The sequence below is a fragment of the Lepisosteus platostomus genome, chromosome 5 (assembly GCF_059453375.1).
Source record: "Lepisosteus platostomus isolate fLepPlt1 chromosome 5, fLepPlt1.hap1, whole genome shotgun sequence".
In the NCBI taxonomy this organism is placed as follows: Eukaryota; Metazoa; Chordata; class Actinopteri; order Semionotiformes; family Lepisosteidae; genus Lepisosteus; species Lepisosteus platostomus.
Genome location: NC_142615.1, coordinates 15,511,364 through 15,528,956, shown reverse-complemented (window position 1 = coordinate 15,528,956; position 17,593 = coordinate 15,511,364). Strand labels below are relative to the sequence as shown.

The 17,593-nt window shown below is 40.4% G+C and overlaps 1 non-coding gene across 1 annotated transcript; it reads left to right on the top strand.

Moving 5' to 3' along the window:
* The first annotated feature begins 7,448 nt into the window (after positions 1–7,448).
* trnai-uau (transfer RNA isoleucine (anticodon UAU)) lies at positions 7,449–7,542 on the top strand. Its single transcript has 2 exons — positions 7,449–7,486; positions 7,507–7,542. It is a non-coding gene; the product is annotated as a tRNA-Ile (tRNA).
* Positions 7,543–17,593: the final 10,051 nt, after the last annotated feature.

Genomic DNA, 17,593 nt, shown 5'->3' with positions numbered 1-17,593 from the left:
TGAGCACCAGGTGGTCCTTTAGATCCTCCGAGAGACCCTTAGCGAAGAGGCAAACCAAAGCTTCCGGGTTCCAGGCAGACTCCGTGGCGAGGGCTTGGAATTCAGCCACATAATCTTGCAGTGGTCTGTCGCCCTGGCGAAGAGAGGAAAGCCGAAGGCAAGTCAAATCCGGGTTGCTTTGAGAAAAACGCGCCTGGAGACGGTCAGCAAAAAGCTGAAAGTCAGAGAACAGCTGCTCTCCTCTAGCAAGCAATACTGCAGCCCAATCCAATGCTTTGCCTGTGAGCAAGGAAAGTGCGAATCCGATCCTCTGTCGAGAAGTAGAAAAACGCTCAGGCTGCAGCTGAAAAGCCAGGGAGCACTGGGCAATAAAGCCCCTGCAGCCTGCAGGATTGCCGTCATACTTCTCCGGGAGAACAAATGGTAAAGTTGAGGGAGTGGTGGGCGGGGCCGCGTTGTAGGAATCGGTGCGGGAGCTGGCGAAACAGGGGAAGAAAAAAGCCAGGCGACTTGGTTAGTGAGCAGTTGGAGAGAAGATTGAAGCTGGGCGATGGTCTGGGATTGCTGCGGGAGAAGGGAACGAAGGGTCTGTGCGTCTGCGGGATCCATAATCAGGCTCGGTATTCTGTAACGATGCTCTGTAGAGGTGAAAAGGATCCGATGCAGATGCAGGAGTCGCAGGGAGGTAAGTAAACGTACCGAGCAAATCCAGGAGCTGAGCCGTAGTCCGAAGGCGAAGGTAAGTCGAGATCCGGTAAAGGCACTGGTGGCGAACAATCCAAAACGTGAGACAGAATCGTAGTCGAAAAGAGAGCTACAGGGTCAAATCCAAAACAGGCAATGAAAGCAAACAATCCAAAGGGCGAGACGAGATCCGAAGTCCGAAGGCAAAAGGTGCAGGCAGAATTCCAGGAAGGCAAAAGAGGGGTGAGAACGCTAGGCTGAGCAACAAGAAGAGAACTCAATACCGAGCAACGGGAATCAGGTACGAATGGTATAAATAACCCGGCGTGCCGCACGGTAGAGCAATTGCAGGTGTGTTAACTCGTGCGGCGGCGCTTGTTAGAAGTAATCCGCTGCTGGTGCTGATTGGCTCGCTTACGTGTTGATCTCCGCTGGCTGGTGGTCGTGACAATTCCTCCCTTATGGTAGTGTATGCAGAGAAACCCATGTATATAAACCCATAGGGTAAAATGCAATGGACTTCCCGAGTTAAAACACAGCCGCGTACTAAGTTAGTATGGTACATTCTGGAGATCATCTCCCGCTCCAAGTTCAATTGCAGCAAAAAACATGTGGAACAAAGTTGCTTAATCCGGTTCCAAGGGCTCGGCATTGTTGTACTAATTAGCCCGAACTGGAGAGGACTGTACATCAGAACACTTCAGATTAGTAGAATAATATGTAGGCCACATTAATATACAATTACTTTTCTGTTTCTCATTTATATTCAAACTAAATTTCCTGACAAATCAGTTAGTTTTTAATTTAAGAATTGCATTTAGTCGACAATTCACCTGATGAGGCTACATAGTTATTAATGAGATACCCAATTATAATTAGTCATGAAACAAATGAGAACAGCAGCTGTGCATTTGAAATTAAACACTACTGTATTATTGCAGAATTAATTTTGTTTAACACTCCAGATGAATAAGCAGACATCATTACAGCTAAATCGTTACAAAAGACACCGACTAATAATCAGTAAAGTTAAGTTTTATTTTTAACAGAACTGGAAATTAAACTTATAAAAATACTTGAGCAAAAAAAAACAACACAACAATTGTTCCTCTGACCTTCTAAGCATTTTTTTTAAGGCAATACATTTCTTTAGCAGGGTGTGCCTTGTGCTTACTTTTCAGAACTTTGATTTTCTCTCTCTCTCCTGTGTCAGTTCAGATTAAGCTCTTTAATCAGTTCCAACATCTTCCTTTCAAAGTGGGGAAGTGCTTACTGGCATGTTGTTTTGCCAAGTCGTGCCTATCCTTTATGACGGTATCTTCTGACACCTGCGCACAATCCAACAACATTACAAGACCAGCACTATAAAAGGGGTCATAAAAACACAAGAAGCCACATTGAACGAGCTTTCAGAATTGTAAAACAATGCTTTGCTTGTCTGTCATTTGGTTTGCATACCAGTCCATCAAGAGCTAGCACAACCCTGGCTGTTTCAACACAGTCATTGGATCACAGCCACAGGACAGAAAAGGGACTGTAAACCATCATAAATCACTTAAGATGCTGAGTTTTTTCCTTTAACATACTTGGGTGCCACCTATTTCCTCCTCATCCCTGCTTTCCTCCAATAACCACAAATACGGAGACCCAACACTAAAATATTTAACAAATCTATCCAGTTGACTCCTCGATTTTATAGAACACATTAAAGCCTCACGCTACATTTATATAAATAATAGCTTAAGTTCTGTTCTCTTCACTTCCAATGAATGGAGAAAATTTAAAAGAATAGTAGTCTGTCATTAAGTGAAGGGAGAATGTATGATCCTAGCTGCAGAATAATTTTAGTTTCAGTGGTCTTTCTGATGTATGAGTTTGGAAAACCGTGCTCAGTACCATCGAGGTGTAAGAGGGTCAAGGATGAGCAGGAAACTTTGTTAATAAGGAGATGGACACCGCCCAACATGGGGCTTAAACCCACACCCCTGAGCTAAAGATACGCATGCTCTACTGACTGAGCTAGCCGGGCACCAGTGGTCACAAAGACGGTTTTCCAAACTCATACATCAGAAAGACCACCGAAACTAAAATTATTCTGCAGCTAGGATCACACATTCTCCCTTCCCTTAACGACAGACTACTGTTCTTTCCAAATTTTCTCCATTCATTGGAAGTTTCATTTCATACCTCTCTGCACCAATTCTGACTTCACACCTCTTGATTGGCCTCTCTTTCTGTCCCCTGCTCCCGCCTCTCACTCCTCCTCCCTCCCAACCTTTGTTCTCCCGCTACTTTACCTTTGCCTACTGCCCTGTCTCTCTCACGTTGTGGCCGAAACGTTGTGTTCTCTTTCTTCTTTTTTTTCAGCATGGAATAAACCTTTTACTTGTTCCTTTGCAGCCTACGCATGCTGGCGCAGCTACCCACCTGAACTAAGACAATTAAACTGTCTGGTGATATTGCTGCACGGGGCGCAAGATCACAATAGAACACGTTATTGTAAAAAATGTTAACATTCGTGAATGAGTATTTTTTTTTAATTATACCAAATGTCCGTTAAATAATGAATGATGTTTTTCAGACCATAAACACTATTATATGAAAAAAAAACATTTACTATATATCCATTTAACTTGTTTTTTTTAAAAAAAACATTACAATACGGTAGATGAAAATTGTTGTTCAGCGCTCTTGTATTAAATATACTCTACCAGCCTTTTAACTCATGTGTCAGAAATAAAGTGTATAAAATTCGCTAAATCAAACAAAACACAAACGCTACGAAAAAGAAAAAAAATGTGTTTATCCTGCAATTTTATCTCGTTGAAACGTTTTTTTTTCTCTGTGGCACTAACGGGCTAACGGTTAGGATTCCTGGTTTCCTGATTACATAGAAATGTGTCTCTCTTCGCTTACGATGTCCAAATGATCAGTTCAGTGTAGAAAAGAGCACCGTAAAACCCCGTCAGGCGTGCAAAACGTAAAAATGAAAGAGATCGCTTTGTTTCTGCCCGCTTTCTCACTGAAGCCCTTTGGTGTGTTAATAGAAGGTTATAACCGCTACACCGTGCGATGTGGGGAGGGGTGATTTACAAGCAGAGTTGACCTTTGAGAAAGGACTCGTCTCGGGAATATATTTCCACATTTTGAAGAGAATTTCTCCATTTCTGTAGCCTGATTTCCACTATTGCTAGAGAGCTGTAGAATCTGGATTAATTTATCCAGCTCTGGGAACAGTGTGTAGATGACAGGTTTGTGACTTTCTCATGAGCACGGTATATGAATCCATCAGATTAAAGACACTGTGAGCATTTGAATAAAATTTAGGATAGTCTGTCCCAGCTCGCCGCGATGGTATAGTGGTCAGTACGTTGTGCTGTGACCGCACTACCCGCGCTTTGAATCCGGGTGACAGCAGCCCAAGAGAGTTTCCTTCGTCTATGTTATTTCAGTGAAGGGGGGCATGCGTGTACAGCGAGCGATCATCGAGTTGATGTGTTGCCCCATATAAGCAATGTGAACCGACACTGCTTTACAAAGGAGCACGGTCTGATCTTATAGTTGATAATCTGGAGACCAGACCGACCTCTTCTCTGACGAGAAGAAAAGGTCAGGAGCCGCAGTATTTAATGTAAATAAGAGATTTCATTTTTTTCTGTGGCGCAGCTAGTGCCAAACACTTAATCTCGGGGTTGTGAATTCGAGCTCCACGCTGGTAAGAAATCATATAGGTTATGATAAATTTACTTTTTTAAATAAAAAGTAATATTATAAAACTTTCTCGATACCAGTTTGCAGGTGACATGTTCTTTATAAAAATAATCTTTAGTATGGGATCAATAACCGCGCCGGAACAAATATCGGAAAGAATCGCCTGTCACTAAGGTATTTAAGTAAAGTAGAGATATAATCAGAAAACCTACATTTTAGTTGTTAGTTACTTTGTATGTGCTTTAGCGTTTTCTTTTATATACCGAAAAAAAGGTTCAAGGCGTTCTAGTCGCTGTACTCCTCGTAGATAATCTCAACGAAATCACAATACAGTACAGGACACGCAGTGAGAAGCTCACGCAACGAATAGTCTTGAACATGCCAAGCGTAAAGGCACACTGCACATCTGCGAAACATCACATCCTAGTTTAGTTTCAGTGAGATTATAGACTGGAAGCTAGGAAGTCTCAGATCACTTTTTTATTAAATGTTCAAGCAAACCCAAATACCTTTGCAAGAGACATTTCAGAATCCCAGTCAAATCCAGTATGATTGCTGGATCCCTCGAATTCGACAATATCACAGATCTGCAGTCCACGTTGTGCAAGACATACCGCACAGAGCATTTCTAAGACAGGAAATACATTTTCGTTACGAAAAGAGATATACTGTACGTAGAGTGAAATGGTCTTGTACGAGTCCTAAATTTGAATTAAACATTAAAGCTGTGCGGAGTTTATCTTGATTTACCTAGTTTAATCGTTTCAGAAAGTGTAATTGTATTATTTTATGTACCCTTGACGATTCTACTGATGTTATAAGTGCTCTTGTTTATATTGAATCTATTTTGTTGTTCAAATAAAAAGTAAAAAAAAAACATTCCGGATGCGTCTGCTGTAGAAATAAAATGACATCAAAGGCGTTGTACGTAGAGTTCTGAAGCCTGTTCCACAGAAGAACTAGCTGAGATGAAAAGCTCGATATTCTACTGACAGGGCTATTCCCATCAACTCAGTTTCTTTCTGAAACAACGTTTTCCAAGAAAAACTTACACTTTGCAAATTTTGAAATAAAATACTTGCTTAAAAGTGCAGTTTATTTTTTTCCCAAAAACTGTAAAAGGAGAAAACCGACCCATTGGAGTCTCTGTCGTACCATTGCTCAGTGCGGTCAGGTCGGGACTAAAACGATAGTAAGGTGCTGGTTCAAGCACATCTAGGCACGACTTTCTCACTGTTCCATCGTGAACATCATCTAGAGAAAAAGTGGCATGTAATGTTTAATACATTATTGGCCTTATTAATAATTTGAGGGAATATAAATGCTTTGGATGTATCGAATTACAGCACGTAACAACTGAGTACCTGAGTCGATATCACCGGGCAATTTCCAATAACGACCAACATCAGACACTTCAAGAAAAATAAGATTCCATATCTTGGAATGTAGGGCGGGAGAATTCATTTATACTCCTGTTGCATCTTGAGCTAAACTTTTTAAAAAAAAATACGACGCAGATTTGCTCAAGATAATTGTAATCGCCTTAAAGAGAGTTTTCATGAAAACGTACATCGGCTAGCTCTCCACTGTTAATTGACAGAACTTTTGAAGAAACTGTTCTTATATAAGCAACATTCAAATTACACATCTTAATGACCATGAAGGGAAATCTATGGAAGCCCGTTTCCGCCAGGGAGTAAAAAAAAAACGCGCTATGGTATCTCATTGTATGTCCTTTTTACTTAAAAAAGGTCTTCTTTAGCTCAGCTGGCAAGACCTGGGTTCGAGCTAATGCAGTGAGGCACGAACTAGGGTGGGAGCTGCGAGGACACAAGCCCTAGAACCCGAATCCATTACAATAACAAAAGGACAGACATTGCAATATGGGCTATTTCGAAGTCGCAAATGTGAGATATAAAGTCGGAATTCTGAGTTACTAAATCGCAATTCTGAGTTGCTAAGTCGGAATTCTGAGATACCATAGAGGTTTTTTTTGCTTACTGGCGGAAACGGGCTTCCATAGAAATCCGGGTTGTGAATAACAACTGTCACTACACACGATTGAGATCTTGAGGCTGGCACCTAAGACCACTCAGCCATCCTGACAAGCAGTGGAGGATGCCCGTTGCTTTGTTAAAGGATTATTAACTACTTTTCTTTTCTTATTACAGAGATTTCAACATTGCAAGACAATTGACGATTTAGATAAAGGTATATCGTGGTACGCAAACCAGGCACGGAGAGGGCTTGAACCCGCGCTCTTCGGTTTATGAGACCGATGCCTTACCACTTGACCACCGCGCACACAGTTAAATTTTTTTCCCATCAAGGCTAATAAATTTTGAAGAAAAAAATCTGTGCACAAATTGCAATGGCAGGAGAAGTAAAACAAATATGATTATGATGTACAGTAATTGTTCACTTAGTGAAATACTCACTTTTTTGGACCACTGAATATAGTTCTTCTGTGGAGCTGGCTTCAGACTCTGCTTATAGCGCCCGTCAAATAAAATAGATATTTAATTTTTACAGGAAGACGCATTCCGAAATGTATCTCTGCAGTTTTAGAAAACGCACAAACCGTATTCTAATTGCAGACTGCAGATCTGTGCAGCAATCGTACTACATTTCACTGTGATTCTGAAATACGTCTAGCAAACATATTCAGGTTTCCTTGAACTTTTAATAAAAAACGACTTCGCTTTCAATCTCTGATGTCACTGTAAACATCGGACGTGATGTTCCGCAGATGTGCAGTGTGTGCCTTCTTGTCTTATTCAAGTTTATTGGATTTTTTAAACGAAAATACAAACTGGACAGTTTCAGACACATGAAGACTCATAAATAGTGTAAATCCGCCGAGCTGATTTACGTGTCTGACCATCTCTCTCCTCCCTCTTTTGCAGTGAGCACTATTTTTTCATTTTCTTCCCTTGTAGTTTCCTCGCTCTTTTACTGTCCCTTTCTCCCACGGAGAGACGGAAAACGTGCCGAAATCGTTTTCACCCTGTGTTTGTTCAACGTCAGTGTGTGAAGGGAAAGCGCTTTCCGCGGCTCCAGTGGCGCAATCGGTCAGCGCGCGGTACTTATACAGCAGTGCACAGCGGAGTCATGCCGAGGTTGTGAGTTCGAGCCTCACCTGGAGCAGCGTGTCCTGTCTTTAGCTACTGAAAGCAACTGTCCACTTTAGATACTGCTACTTATAGGTCGTCCTTAACACTTTATCTAACGGGATTGTAGCCTGTTAGGTATTTGCTGGAAATCCGGTCTAAATTAACATCAAAGGAACAGGTAAAGGTTTATTCCACGTCACACCCGAAGAAGGTTCCATGTTGTGTTTCCTTCTCCTTTCAGCATGGAATAAACCTATACTTTTTCCTTTGCAGCTGACGCAGGTCACTACTTAAATTCCCATCAGCTGTGGACCCCCAGCTGATCTCTACACAGATAGATGAGAGATATCTTCTTAGATGAGAGGTCTACTGGGACTAAGGGAGCATGATGGGGTACCAAAGACTTGAAAAAGCTCTCGCATTAGATTATGTTTTTGTTGTTTCCCAGATTTGTTTTTAATGTTCTTTTTGTTTTGAAGTTGTTCCTTTTTTTATTTTATTTTCTGTAGTTGTTAGACTACTACAGTGATTTACCTAGGTTCCCGGAAGGCTTCTTGCATCGTGGTTGTTGTGTTTTTGGGTTACAAGTATTTTTTTTCTATTGATAGGACCCCACGCATTACTGTGGGACTAGTTAACTTAAGTTCTTACATTGTACCTGAAATTACCACATAAACTACTACTCTGTTTTTCTTTTTTTTAAATAAAGGCACAAATGATGTTTTTTTTTCTTGCAGCTGATTGGCAATGACCCTACAACGGGTCATTGCAACGAACGTGGCTGCTGAAATTTGTCAGCAGCTCCATACTAAACCTGTTCTCAATTGCAACAAACCTAAAATAACATATGCTGCCCATTAGATGTTACCGATGTAGGAGACTAACTTAAACCACCTCTTCACAGGGTTTATGTAGCTCAGTAGAGGAACAGTCGATCGCATTTGAACTGTTCTGAATGTAGTGGAAATAATATGGTCACAAAGTAACGAACATACGCACCACTCGCTTGAAATATTTACTGTAGCTAAAATTGTTTTCTAGACACCACAACTATTCACAATGAATTTGATGAATACATGTCTTTATTAATAAAAGTGTAATTTATTAATAATTAAGATTAATGTATATCTTTATTAGTAGCTGTATTACCGGTAATGCATGTACAGTCCTTAATATGGGATAGTGAACTTTCAGGTATCTTGGGGAGGTAAGAAAACTGAAATGAAGGAAATACATATTTAAAGGCGGTGTAAGTCTTAAATGCGTTCTGTTACATCTGGGTGTTAACTGAATAGATTGTGATTTGACACATGTCTTTCTCAGGAGACAGCAGAAAAATTGGGGAATTTGCAGGTACAGAAAATAACTTGAACTGAACAGGCAAATGTAAGGTTATGTTAAAGAAAAAAAAAACGTTGTCACCTTTTTCAACATGATTATTTAAGACAGTTTATCGGAACCGTATCTCTCCTCCATTCTGTGGCTGTGTGGTCCAACAGTAACGGTGGTGAAACAAGCAGAATGTGCGGAAAGAATTGGAGACGTAACGGGAGACTCATCCAGTCGATAGAAGGGTTGTGTACGCTGAGAAGTGTAGTTTAAAAGCTTAACAAGCCAGGGAGGAGTCAAACCTACAATCTTCTAAAATGTATTTCCTGTCTTAGAAATGCTCTGTGCGGTATGTCTTGCACAACGTGGACTGCAGATCTGTGATATTGTCGAATTCGAGGGATCCAGCAATCATACTGGATTTGACTGGGATTCTGAAATGTCTCTTGCAAAGGTATTTGGGTTTGCTTGAACATTTAATAAATAAGTGATCTGAGACTTCCTAGCTTCCAGTCTATAATCTCACTGTAACTAAACTAGGATGTGATGTTTCGCAGATGTGCAGTGTGCCTTTACGCTTGGCATGTTCAAGACTACTCGTTGCGTGAGCTCCTCACTGCGTGTCCTGTACTGTATTGTGATTTCGTTGAGATTATCTACGAGGAGTACAGCGACTAGAACGCCTTGAACCTTTTTTTCGGTATATAAAAGAAAACGCTAAAGCACATACAAAGTAACTAACATTTCCTATATGTAGGTTTTCTGATTATATCTCTACTTTACTTAAATACCTTAGTGACAGGCGAGTCTTTCCGATATTTGTTCCGGCGCGGTTATTGATCCCATACTAAAGATTATTTTTATAAAGAACATGTCACCTGCAAACTGGTATCGAGAAAGTTTTATAATATTACTTTTTATTTAAAAAAGTAAATTTATCATAACCTATATGATTTCTTACCAGCGTGGAGCTCGAATTCACAACCCCGAGATTAAGTGTTTGGCACTAGCTGCGCCACAGAAAAAAATGAAATCTCTTATTTACATTAAATACTGCGGCTCCTGACCTTTTCTTCTCGTCAGAGAAGAGGTCGGTCTGGTCTCCAGATTATCAACTATAAGATCAGACCGTGCTCCTTTGTAAAGCAGTGTTGGTTCACATTGCTTATATGGGGCAACACATCAACTCGATGATCGCTCGCTGTACACGCATGCCCCCCTTCACTGAAATAACATAGACGAAGGAAACTCTCTTGTCTTGGGCTGCTGTCACCCGGATTCAAAGCGCGGGTAGTGCGGTCACAGCACTGACCACTATACCATCGCGGCGAGCTGGGACAGACTATCGTTAATTTTATTCAAATGCTCACAGTGTCTTTAATCTGATGGATTCATATACCGTGCTCATGAGAAGTCACAAACCTGTCATCTACACACTGTTCCCAGATAGGTGATTCCAGATTCTACAGCTCTCTAGCAATAGTGGAAATCAGGCTACAGAAATGGAGAAAATCTCTTCAAAATGTGGAAATATATTCCCGAGACGAGTCTTTTCTCAAAGGTCAACTCTGCTTGTAAGTCACCACTCCCCACATCGCGCAGTGTAGCGGTTATAACCTTCTATTAACACACCAAAGGGCTTCAGTGAGAAAGCGGGCAGAAATAAAGCGATCTCTTTCATTTATACGTTTCGCACGCCTGACGGGGTTTTACGTTGCTCTTTTCTACACTGAACTGATCATTTTGACATAGAAAGGCAAGAGAGACACATTTCTATGTAATCAGGAAACCAGGAATCCTAACCGTTAGCTCGTTAGTGCCACAGAGAAAAAAAAAAAACGTTTCAACGAGATAAAATTGCAGGATAAACACATTTTTTTCTTTTTCGTAGCGTTTGTGTTTTGTTTGATTTAGCGAATTTTATACACTTTATTTCTGACACATGACTTAAAAGGCTGGTAGAGCATATTTAATACAAGAGCGCTGAACAACAATTTTCATCTACCGTATTGTAATGTTTTTTTTTAAAAGCAAGTTAAATGGATATATAGTAAATGTTTTTTTTCATATAATAGTGTTTATGGTCTGAAAAACATCATTCATTATTTAACGGACATTTGGTATAATAAAAAAATACTAATTCATGAATGTTAACATTTTTTACAATAACGTGTTCTATTGTGATCTTGCGCCCCGTGCAGCAATATCACCAGACAGTTTAATGGTCTTAGTTCAGGTGGGTAGCTGCGTCAGCATGCGTAGGCTGCAAAGGAACAAGTAATAGGTTTATTCCATGCTGAAAAAAAAGAAGAAAGAGAACACAACGTTTCGGCCGTGGAGCCTTCTTCGGGTGTGAGAGAGGCAGGGTAGTAGGCAAAGGTAAAGTAGCGGGAGAACAAAGGTTGGGAGGGAGGAGGAGTGAGAGGCGGGAGCAAGGGACAGAAAGAAAGGCCAATCAAGAGGTTTAAAGTCAGAACGGGTGCAGAGAGGTGTGAAATGAAACTTCCAATGAATGGAGAAAATTTAAAAGAACAGTAGTCTGTCGTTAAGGGAAGGGAGAATGTGTGACCCTAACTGCAGAATAATTTTAGTTTCGGTGGTCTTTCTGATGTATGAGTTTGGAAAACCGTCTTTGAAAACACTGGTGGCCGGCTAGCTCAGTCAGTAGAGCATGAGACTCTTAAGCTCAGGGGCGTGGGTTCATCTCCTTATTAACAAAGTTTCCCGCTCATGCTTGACCCTCTTACACCTCGATGGTACCGAGCACTGAATGTTGTGTTCTCAAAGATGGTTTTCCAAACTCATACATCAGAAAGACCACCGAAACTAAAATTATTCTGCAATTATTTTTTCAGCATGGAATAAATCTATTACTTGTTCCTTTGCAGTTTAATGGTCTGTCGTCCTTTTACAGTTCTGGGTTTTATTCTGTCTTCAGATGCACCAGATGTATTTTTAAAATACGTAAATAATTCTGGTGCAGCGAGGCATTCTGTTTAATTCAGATTCACTCTTCACGTGTGTTATAGATATCATATAATGTTTTTGTATCCACGCAAAACCTCGCATGAAGTTGATAAACTTTGCTTGTAACATATTTAACAAGGCACAGTGCCAAACAATTAAAATACATCAGAAAAGTACCCAAACTCATCTAATTTATGTATTTGAAACGAACGGATGGGAGACTTTAATATGGCTTTCTGGAAATTCACTTTTAGGAGTTTTCGGAAGTCTGGACCCAGATATACAGTGAGGGAGGAGTGCTTTGACTTCCTGCTTTCAGCTCGTGCATTGTTTCTACTTGTGACCACCAACAGAGAGAGCTTTACCGGTTCACAGAAACGTCCCAGGAGTTTTCTGGGTTAAGATGGAAGAATAAATTTAATAAATGGAGATGTTATTGCCGCTGGGGAGTATGAAGGCGGTTTAGCGAGGCGGTGGCGTGTGGAGGGAGGAGACGCGCATTCCGCATGGGCAGCGCAGAGCAATGAGTCACACCTGCTGCGCGCTGAGTCCTGTCCTATATAACCGCTGAGCCCGGACACCCACAGCCTCTCCAGCCAGTGCTGGTGTTTTTTTTTTTAAATAATACTTCAGAAGGTGCAGAAACGGACTCTTTTGCTCAGTTGAGGCTATAGGAATCTGTGTTTCTTTTCAGGCTGTCAGGAATAGAGCTTATTATATTTTTTTTTCTCAGACTAAACAGTATCATTGGGCTGAATTTCAGTTAAACGCCTAGTTTAGGAAGATCAAGAATGAGTTAGGGAAGACAGAGGTGAAGACTAATGGAAGTTATGAAAGCCATTAATGGGTTGTCTCTGCTTGAGCTTGATTTACACCTTCATAGTGCAAAGTCTAGGGGTTAATTGCAACAAACTGAAAGTGAAGTACTAACAGGCGTTCAACCCGTGTTTAGTACGCAGCTGTGGTCTGAAGTTGTGCTCCACCTTAAGTCCAATTGCAACGAACGTTGCTGCTGTGCTTAGTCCAGCACCGTACTAAACCTGTTCTCAATTGCAACGAACACAGAGTAATAGTTGTTGCCCTCTAGAAGTGACTAAACTAGTGAATTATTTTAAACCACCTCTTAATATGGCTTGAGCAACTTAGTACCGTACTTGGTGTAACGAAGAATCGCATTAGAAGGCTCCAGAATATAGGGGAAATAATATCGTTACCACGTACTGAATTTATGCGTCCGTCGCTTGGAAACATTGTAATATTTAATTAAAATTGCTTAACACTCATACCACATTAATCAACTTCGTTATTAATAAATGTGGGTATTTACAAAAGTGACACTTACTTATTATGTTGAATGTTAATCATTACTAGTAGCTGTGAAGTTTAAGGTGCTAGGGAGTGAAGAGAACAGAACTTAAGCTATTATTTATATAAATGTAGCGTGAGGCTTTTATGTGTTCTATAAAATCGAGGAGTCAACTGGATAGATTTGTTAAATATTTTAGTGATGGGTCTCCGTATTTGTGGTTATCGGAGGAAAGCAGGGATGAGGAGGAAATAGGTGGCACCCAAGTATGTTAAAGGAAAAAACTCGGCATCTTAAAAGTGATTTATGATGGTTTACAGTCCCTTTTCTGTCCTGTGGCTGTGATCCAATGACTCGTTCAATGTGGCTTCTTGTGTTTTTATGACTCCTGTTATAGTGCTGGTATTGTAATGTAGTTGGATAGTGCAAAGGTGTCAGAAGATACCGTTATAAAGGATAAGCATGAGTTAGCAAAACAACACGCCAGCAAGCACTTCCCCACTTTGAAAGGAAGATGCTGGAACTGATTCTGAGAAGGTCAGACGAACAATAATTGTTGTATATATTTGCTCAGGTAGTTTTATAAGTTTAATTTTCAGTTAAGTTCTGTTAAAAATAAATGAATGTCAAATCAATACAGTAGTGTCCTGTCTCAAGCCCACAGCCGCAGTTCTCATTTGTTTTGTGACTTATTGCAATTGAGTATCCCTCATTTGGTGAATTGTAGCCTCAATGCAATTCTTACATTTAAAAACTATATTTAAACTAAATTTCCTGACTAATTTTAAACAAGAGAAAGTAATTAGCATGGCCTATGAATTAACCTACTTATCAGATGCAATGTTCTGATGCACAGTCCCCTGCAATTCGGGCTAAATAGTACAACAACAGTGCTGAGCCCTGTGAACTGGATTAAGCACAAGATGAGCTGAGCTCCAACTTTGTTCCAAATGTTTATTAAGCACAAGTGGAGCTGAACTGAAAGGAAGACATTGGAACTGACTAAAAAATAACTTAATTTGAAATGTACACTCCTACTGATACAGGAGAGAGAGAAAATCAAAGTTCTGAAAAGTAAACACAAGGCACACCCTGCTAAAGAAATGTATTGCCTTAAAAAAAAAATGCTTAAGTCAGAGGAACACTTGTTTTTTTCTGTACGCAGTCTACCGCGAGTTACCGGTAAATACTGCTAGTTACCGTAAATTCACCTATAATACAGCAAGCAAAATAATAGTATCCAGAATTTCGGCAAGGTGGAGCTAATAAAGCTCAACCTCTCATGTTTGAGCTGTCGCCATCAAAGTCTTTAACGAAGATATTACTAATAGTAGTAATAATGAATGACCTTGGACAAGCTGTAAGTGTAAACTCAAAGTATTGCCCTGGTCCACATTCTTTTTTTTATTGACCGTCTTTGTAAAAGTAACACCACAGCATTTCGCAATCACGCATTTGTTTCCAATCATGCAAAGTACAGTAATTTTTGAGAATCGATCCACCATGCTTTTCACATGCTCATAAAAGAGATTGATTTAGGAACATAAACATATTACCGTATGCAAACTGTACTGTATACAGTATGTATATGTATATTTAATGTCTTAAATATGTGCCCGTTTAAGTATTGAATATGGAATTTTACCACTGAAGGGAAATCTTAGTGCCTGAGCATAAAAAGAATAGGAGCATACTGCAACGCGTGTGAAGGCCATAAACGATATTAATTTTGGAACTTAAACATACAGTATATGGCTGGTCTCGGTACTTTAAAGAAAACATACACACCAGTATTCCATTTCTCCCTAAAAATTTTAAGCATCGAAGTCTTTAACTAACGTGATACCGGAGTCAACAAGCATACTTTTAGAATTTGATTAAAAGGGAATATAATATAGAATCGCGTATCTCAAGAAATTAATAACGATATGATTATATTCGTGTACTGCGACAGGGCTGTGTAGGGCTGTTTCGCCTCTCTCTTCATGCGACTTCCCTTGTAGCCCACTGGTCTACGTGCCCGATTACCAACTCACGGGTTGTATGTTCAAATCCAGCTGGTGCTGGACTTTTCTTTTAACAAACATTTCTTCGAAAAAATAGAATAGCAATATTATGGACAATCAATTGACTTTTATATTTCAAAATATCACAACATGATTGATTCTAAGTCATTTTTGATAACAATGAATAGTCACCTTCTTCCCTTCTGACAACAGTCCCTGCTTCTGCTTCCTGCTTCTGTTGTGTGTGTGTAATAGAGTAAATTTTTATAGAGAAATGGAGGCTGGACAGTATGCGTTACAATATAAACATTTAGATTGATTTAAATCGTGTTTTGATTTAAATCGCAAATGCATGTTTAATTATATGTGTTTTTTTAATCATAATCAGACTAATGCAACATAAATTGATACAGTATGATACAGTACAATCGTTTTTATTTTTCAAATACGTTTTAGAAAAGTGTAATCTATACCTGCCCAGACTGTACGCCTTCCTAAACCCCGCCCTGACCACTTTCACTCCTGTCCTGCTCTTCCCCGCGCACCCCAGCCGGGCACTCTTCGGCCTCTGCCCGGGACGAATGTATATTTTGATCTTTACACCCGGCGTGGCACCGAGGGAGCGTCTACATTTATAACTTAGTTTTTAAAATTAGTCAAGCAATATGAAGCATCTCCTTTTACTTTTAAGTCCCTTAAATACATTGAGCACAGCTTTCTCACCACTTAAGATTACTTTTTGATACCATCCTTACACAAAGCAGGAACTTTCCGATGACATACAGTACAAGTGGAAAGATTACAGATTTTAATCCTCTTTAATTTTGTTACGTTATACGTTTTAGGAACATTTCATCTAAACAAACACCACAAAACTATTCTCGATTGTATTTCTGAATGTTATGTTACATCTACAGTAGTTCACTGCTTTAAATACATCGAATTAAGAAAGCTAGATGTAGCACTTTAGATCTTTTTTTCTGAACCAGGGAAAATCTGATCATGTTTCTCTATAACAATAATAAAAAACATTATTTTACATATCACCTTTAAAAGTGGCATCTCAAAGCAAAAAAGTAGATGGTAAAAACAGTTAAAAGGGACCAAAGTAAATACCAGACAAACGCAAACACGTTTTTAATAGAAATGCTTTTATTCATTCAGCAGAGAGTGAGAGGGACATCCAGCAGAGAGAGACACACACACAGGTTTCCATTGACAAACGTAATTGTTTTTTTACATTCCTCTTGTCTAACAGGAATGTTTTGTTTGTGGACAGACTGTTAGACGAGAGGAAAAGAGCACCTCCTTCTACGAAGCATTTAGTTGATCCGATCACGAATTATTTTCCAGTCACACAAAGTAAGGGTTGAGAATCTCCGATTCACCATGCTACTAATGGTTTCCCGGAGATTGCAAGGCAAGGCACTTTTGCCTCTGGACCCATCGAAATTTACAGACGTGGTCCACCCCCAGTAAATTTCAAAAGTCACAAGATTTCGAAACATGAGGGCGGCGTAGCGGTCGGCTCTTGCTTTCCCGTCTATGCCGATGCACTGCAAGTACAACCCCCCCTCCATCTCCTGAGTGATGGGTAGCAGTTGGACATCTGGGAGAATTATTCGTCCCACTGGCGTCTGTGAATTCCGCTGTGCTTCCTGGGGGGAGATAGACGGGGGGGACAGCATCAACCAATTCCCATGCGGTGGTGAACGGAGAGGCCGGGATGGAGTGTCCTGAGGCGGTGTGTGCTCTGCGGGGGGCAGAGCTTCCGCCAGGCATTGCAATCTGCGCGGCGGGGAGAGGCACTTTTCGGGAGACAGCTGCTCAACTGTTTGACTGCTGGAACATACTGTCTCCTTCCTCTCCATTTTCAGGAGTGTCTCTAGCCTCCCAGTCCTCCCCAGTAATGCATCGTACTGCTCCCGCTGCTGCCGAAATGTCTCCACACAGATGCTGCTTCTACAGGTTGGCACCCTGGCCAGTGGCCGAGAGCAGAGACCCACGGCCTGTGGCAAAATAACATAATTCATGTAAGAAATAAAGTCACACAGTAGTATTCATCAGTCGCGGAACAGAAGTCAAAATAAACTTTTCTTTTTTACTGTCCTGGTGGTAGATCATTTCGCCCGTGCCGTGTTTTCTTGAAGAACAGGCTACGAAGAAATAATTATAATTGAATTTAAAATTCAAAACGGCAATAATACCTTGTAATATACGCTGTAATCACGTATTTCAGATGAAGTCTGCTGTATTTGCTTACCCTTCGCTCTTTGGAAGCTGGGGCGGCAGAAGCACCCCGTCTCTTCCCGTAAAAGGTCTTGGTCTCCATACTGTACTGTGGTCGCTGTAGTGCAGGTTCGCAGTTTTTTTTGTGATGGGAGCTCACCCAATCCCTTTGTGTATTTATGCTATATTCACATGTACGGCTAGAATGTTCATTGTCTTCCAATGAAAGGCGGGTGCCTCTTGCCGAA